A 6,211-nucleotide genomic window follows, 5' to 3' on the forward strand; every position below is an offset into this window, starting at 1 on the left:
GGATAGAACCCGGTGAATTGGTGGGGATGAGCTTGAACTTGGGTCTGCTGTGAGTGGTGTGCAAGTGAACGACTTCCCGAACTCTTCGTATGATATGGGGGGAGCAACCTGCAAAGACGCTCCGACGTCCAAGTCAGGAAGTATGCAGGTCGCAGAGAATAAGGGTGTTGTGACGTACCTTGGGGGAGGGGTAGGACCCTCCCCATATATACCGTGTCAGAGGTGGGCCCTTCATGAATAGACCTACCTTCCACGAAGTTTTTCCTTGCCAGTTGTTGCCAGGTGAGCTGGCTTCCAGGAGGAGAGGTGTCCGGGTCAAGGTCCGGGCGCGTGGTACCCCGTAGAGCGGCCGCCCGGATCCGACAAAGGCGCGTGTTGGCTGGGTCGGCCATGTGGCCAGTTGGGCTGGGCCACAACAAAGACCAAGAAGAATAAAGTCTATACCACTTATAAAAGAAAGGTTAACATTTATTTAGGTAAGTTAAGTTTCACAAAAGTTCCTAATCAAGGAAATATAAAAACCACAAATCCTAATAACTAATTATCTCATTCTTAAAACTATAACTTAGATTTTGTTCTACCACTAATATTCAAAAGAAAGGTTAACATATTAGAACTTCAATAATTTTATACACGTGAACCTTTATTAGCTTCGTATCTTTATTTTTTTCCCCAAAAAAGAAATCAATTATGGAAATAGAGATTATATCTTATTTTTATTTAATTATTCAAATCTATATTTTTGACAATGATTGCTATTTTTTTTAAAATAAATAGATAACAATACACATAAAAAAGTATAGAAAAGACGAAAGTACACCCAAATGAGTATAAAATAAGGATTAATCTCTACATACAAGTGATTTTCCTATATAAGTCTTACAAGTCCTCTAATTGATATTACGCTCAAACGCGCCTCTAACAGATTTTTAATTTTTGAAAGGATTCTGTTTCCTTTTTCGAATTTCTTGCCTTCTCTTTCTCCTTCTTCATTTACGAGCTTTTTTCTCTGTTCTCTTTTTTTGTTATTCTCGATTTCCATTGTTTTTTGACATCAAACTCTAAAATCGTTTTTGAAGTGTTTCATCTTCATCGTCGTATTTCTCCTCGTTCTTCTTTTGATTTTGCAACATTATATATTTTTTTTGTAAGATCCCGAATTTTGAAAATAAATTAATAAATTATTTATGATCCATTATATTTATTTAAGATAATATTTTTGGAAATTCTATATATAAAAGTTGAGTAAACTCTTATTTATTATTTAGAATCCTTATAATTAAAAAATAATGAATATTTCATGTCTTAATTTTAATATATAAATTTTAACCTTATTTTATAAATAAAAAAAGATTAATTTACTTATCTCTAATTTTCACTATATTAGTATTTATTATTTAACCAAAAATTATTTAAAAATTATTAATTAAAAAATATTTTTTTAACAAATAAATACTTTATATTTAATTTAATTTTTATTATTATCTTAATTTTTATTTATTTTATAAAATTACACTACTGTCCCTGTTATTCACAAAAAAAAAAATACCTAAACCTAATTTTCTATCCTAACCTTAACTAAACTACACTCACTTCACCCTACACTCACGGTTAGCCCACACAACTCACTACCCAGCTCACCAACACTCAAAACAAAGAAAAAAAAAAAAAGAGAGAGAAACGAAAGAAAGGGATGAGAGGAGAGGGGAGCTACGGTAAGGGAGAAGGGGGAAAAGAGGGAGAGAGCGACGGAGAGTTGCGCCCTGCCGCCGATCCGCCACCGAACTCGCCGCCCAGCCGTCGTCACGTCACTACCCAGCCACCATGGCATCGCTGCCTGCTGCCGCCGAACCGATTATCACGTTCTGCTGCACGCCGTCACGGAGGAAGACCAAAACCCAGGGAGAGGGCCGCGCGAGGAGAGGTCGGCGTCGCCGTTCCCTGAAGCCCGTGTCGCCGTCGAGCCCAGATGAGAGAGGAGAGACCGAGCCTGAACCCCGACGAGCTGGGAAGAACCAGCGCCGCCGCTGTGCCGTCGTCGTGGACACCATCGCCGCCATTCGTTCCTCTGATTCGCGCCGCTGTGACTTCTGTCGCCGTTAGGCTGTCCGCTGACGTCACCGCCGCCATAACCGCCGTTGCTGGTGACCGCCAGTGGAACCCTGATCGTCTTGGTAAGCATTTCGTTCCGGAACCTTTGAAATCAATATTCTGTTATGTTTGGCTAGAGATTCTGAGATCTTGGTTACCGTAGGGTCGAGCTCTGAGGTTTGCATGTCGAATTTTTAGGTTGCCGTTGAACCACTGGAGTTTCTAGCTGTTGTCGAAGCTCCCGCCGAGTCGGTTCGGGATTGCGGCTGCTCAGTTCTGCTGTCACCGTAAGTGTACTCTATTTCGAACCCTCATCGTTAGTTTTTCGTTATGGGTTTTAAGATTTTCGCGATATTAATGTTTTTAGGAATTAGAAATCGAGTTTGCATGTCACGATTGAGGCTGTTCTGCTATTGAGAAAGTAAGCGGAGCTGAGGTTTTGGTTGCTGTTGATTCCGGGCTGAGAGAAAAGAGTTCAGTTGACACGATTGGATTATGGTTTCGCTTACCGAGGTAGGGGTTTTTATAAAACTAATTTATTTTAAAGTGGAATTGTTATAAATTGATATGACGAGCGAAATGCTTTTCTGGTGATTATGTAAGTCCTATGCATTGTTTGGTTTATCTTAGATGAATATGGTTGTCTGCTTGAATGAGATAATGTCTAATTTTATTAAAATTGAGATTGAGATTTCTGATTGGTTTGGCTTGAAATGATTTTTGGTATTTAAAGTCCTGAGTTTTGTTTATTGGAAACTGATTTGGTCTTGAATCCTTTGGAAAGGAGTTGAGGATTGGTTTGGTTGGGACCCGAAAGGGTGGCAAAGTCCAAATTTTAGGGAAGATGTTGCCGAATTTTCATAAAAATTTAGATTCTGTTTTAAAATGTGATTTAGAAAAAGATTTAGACTTGAGAGTTTCTATGAATTGGTTCTTGATTTATTAATAAATTGGTGTTTTGAGTTTAAACTGTTTAATAAAAGTTTATGTTTCCCGATTGATTTAAATATGAAGGGGCCTATGTTTTGAAGTTTGGTTAAAGAAGTACCTTTGGGTGAGTTTAGCGGAATTTGAAAGAAATTGAACTTGATTAATTAATTTCGTGTTGCTCTTAAAGCATTCTTTAAGTTCGACTTTAAGTTCGACTAAACAATTCTGAGCCTTTGGGAGAGTTTCTGATTTAAGAATGAAAAGAAATTGGTTTTTTTGGGACTTAAATAATTTTGGTTTTGAAACTGGTTCAGAACTCTTGGCTTACATGCTTTGGTTTTGATTTTAAATCTTTACTTTAATTTATCTCAACTTAAGCAACTATGATTCCGAGAATTTCTGAAGAGTTTAAGAAATGAGGCAGGTTATTCTTCCCTAAAGTCTTGAGTCCTTGCCAAGGTTGTTGATTAATAACTCTTGATTTCAAAGTGATGGAGCGAATGATTTGAAAATGAGTGATTTTGAGTCTTTCAGAAGAGATTTTCAATCTGGCTTGGTTATGAAGTTGTTTGAAAGTTTTGAAAAGAAAATTTACTTAAGAAAAGTGGTTCTTGGCAAGATGTGAACTGAATACGTTTGTGATTTGAAAGTGGGCCAAAAATGATTTTTGAAATAAGATTTTGAGTCTGATTGACTGTGGATGTTATTGAGAATATGATGAGGCCTGGCAAGGATGGTGGTATAGTCCCGCTTTCTCAGTGCGTAAACCCGTTATGCAGGGGTGGTGGTTTTGTCCCCCTCACATATTGATAAATTATTTGGCAAGGACGGTGGTTTAAATCCCGCTTGCGTGTTCCGGGCAAGGATGGTGGTTTAGTCCCGCTTGCTTGTGGAACCTACGGATAAGGATGGAGGTTGAATCCCGCTTATCCGAGTCGGGTCTGGCAACATAACCGACGCGTGAGCTCATGGCCAGTAGGACAAGCATGCATCATATGCATTTATATGACATTGTTTGGGTGTGCATATTATAATTGGTTTGCCTATGTGAATAGTTATGTTAATTCCTAATTGCTCTACTTGATATAACTGCTTGATTGTGTTTGAACCTTCTTACTTGTGTTTGTGGCTGAGAATTGGTTGGATTGTGATGAATTGGTTGTTGATTGAGCTGCTTGGGCCTAGGGCCGTGGTTGATTATGAGATGGGCTGAATGCTGTGTTTGGTTGTGTTTTCGGTTTAGAAAAGTATGAAAAACCAAATTGGTTCAGCATAGACTTAATGAACCTATGCTTGGATCAGTTTGGTCATTTATGCTGTCTAGGGAAAAACTTTAAAAAAAAAAAGAGCTTTTGGATTTTTGAAAAATTAACAGCTTTCCCTTTTAGAAAGGATTTCGGATTTTGAATATTAAATCTTTGGTTTTGAAAAGAAGCATAAGGCGGTTATTAATCACTATACATTAAAAACGGTTTTATTTTTGTATCTTATTATAGCAATTCTGTAACCCTATAGTGAGAACCCTTTCGAGGACGATGTTCTCACTCCCCTACAGGTTTTTCCCTTTTCAGGATATGGGCGATGGAGTTTCAGGAGAGTTATATTTATTTTCTGTTTATTCGACATTATTTTGTATGATCTTAGTTTTATGTTTCCCTCGCCTTTAATTTTGCAAGTCTTCACAAGAGGGATAGGATTTTGATTATGTAATGTTTGTAATATTAATAATATGTAGATATATGTATATGTATCTTTTGTAAGTATTATGGTTTGTTTTGTAAATGTGTTGTATGTTATCAGATAAGAAGCCTCTTGAGCGGTTATACGGTTTAATTTTTTTAAACAGGCTCATATTTTAGTATTAAATATTTTAAAAGTCATCGTAATACCCGAGCTATCAGAGTGGCACAGCTGGAAGCGTGACATTTTGATAGTTAGGGTGTTACATTTTTTTTCTTTGTTTGATTTTTTCCTCCAAAAAAGAATTATGAGAATATGAAATAAGAAAATGAAGAAGAAGAAGCAGCAGAAGATGAGGAGGAGAAAGAGGAAGAGTTCTGAATTATGCATAAGGTGTACTTCAACGAATTTTAGGTGTATTTCTTACATCCTTTGGGTGTATTTCTGTAATCCTTCGGGTGTATTTCTGTAATCGTTTGGGTGAGTTTCTGTAACTGTTTGGGTGTATTTCTAAAGTTCCATTATATTCAAAACGATTTCAAAGCTTGATTTCAGAAACCATGAAAATCGAAAAAAACGAAGCAAGAATACCAGTGATAAACGCAGGTAAAACAATGAATGAAAAGGCAAAAAGAGAACACACGAAGGATATCGAACAAATTTGGCAAAAAAGTCGTTTTCATTGAGGAAAAAGAAGAGTCGTTCATAATGCATGGTGAGTAGCGCGCTTTGGAAACAGAAAGTGGTTGAATAACGTACGTGTATTAACTCTTGAATGTGGGAGTGTAATGCGCGTGTGTTTTGTTGGGCTTGTGCTAACTTATAAGACTTGTAAGTTAAAAAAGTTTGTATGTGTAGTAGGCCTCATAAAATAACTTGATATGTCCCAAAAATTATTTTCACAAGCTAAAATTGTCCTTTCATCATCTAACATTTTGCTAATTTGGCTAGGGGTGAGTACGGGTCGGTTTGGTTTGGGTTCATGGTAAAATTAGAATCGAACTGATTAAAATATAATTGGTTCGGTTTGGTTCGGATTTGTGTTTTTTTGTACATGTATCCGAACCAAACCAAACCAATTAAGAATGGATTGGTTCGGTTTGGGTAATTGGATACCCGATGACTTTGAAATTCATAAAAAAAAAAAACAAATTTTTATCTTAAAAATTCAACAAGTACAATAAATATATAATATCAATAGAAATAATTCAAACATGTTAAATACCAAATATATTAAAAACTAAACTCATTAAAATCCAAACATATTAATAGTGAATAATCTTTGTCTAATGGAAAAGTCATATATATATTTTTTATTTTTTTTATTTAATTAATATATGATCGGGTTTGCGGGTTGGTTCGAATTTCGCACTCCTAAAACCGATACCCGAACCAATCACTAACAAAGACTATCGATTTAGTTCGAGTTGGACCCGATTACCCGTTGGTTTCAGAACTAATTTAATTGATTCGGTTCGGGTTCGGACGGATAATCGGGTACCCGCTGCCC

The 6,211-nt window shown here is 36.6% G+C and overlaps 1 long non-coding RNA gene across 1 annotated transcript; it reads left to right on the plus strand.

Moving 5' to 3' along the window:
* Nucleotides 1-1,535: 1,535 nt before the first annotated feature.
* LOC140179918 (uncharacterized) lies at nucleotides 1,536-4,781 on the plus strand. Its single transcript, XR_011874011.1, has 4 exons — nucleotides 1,536-2,174; nucleotides 2,290-2,378; nucleotides 2,459-2,604; nucleotides 4,577-4,781. It is a non-coding gene; the product is annotated as an uncharacterized lncRNA (long non-coding RNA).
* The last annotated feature ends 1,430 nt before the right edge of the window (nucleotides 4,782-6,211 follow it).

The sequence above is a fragment of the Arachis hypogaea genome, chromosome 16 (genome assembly GCF_003086295.3).
Source record: "Arachis hypogaea cultivar Tifrunner chromosome 16, arahy.Tifrunner.gnm2.J5K5, whole genome shotgun sequence".
NCBI lineage: Eukaryota > Viridiplantae > Streptophyta > Magnoliopsida > Fabales > Fabaceae > Arachis > Arachis hypogaea.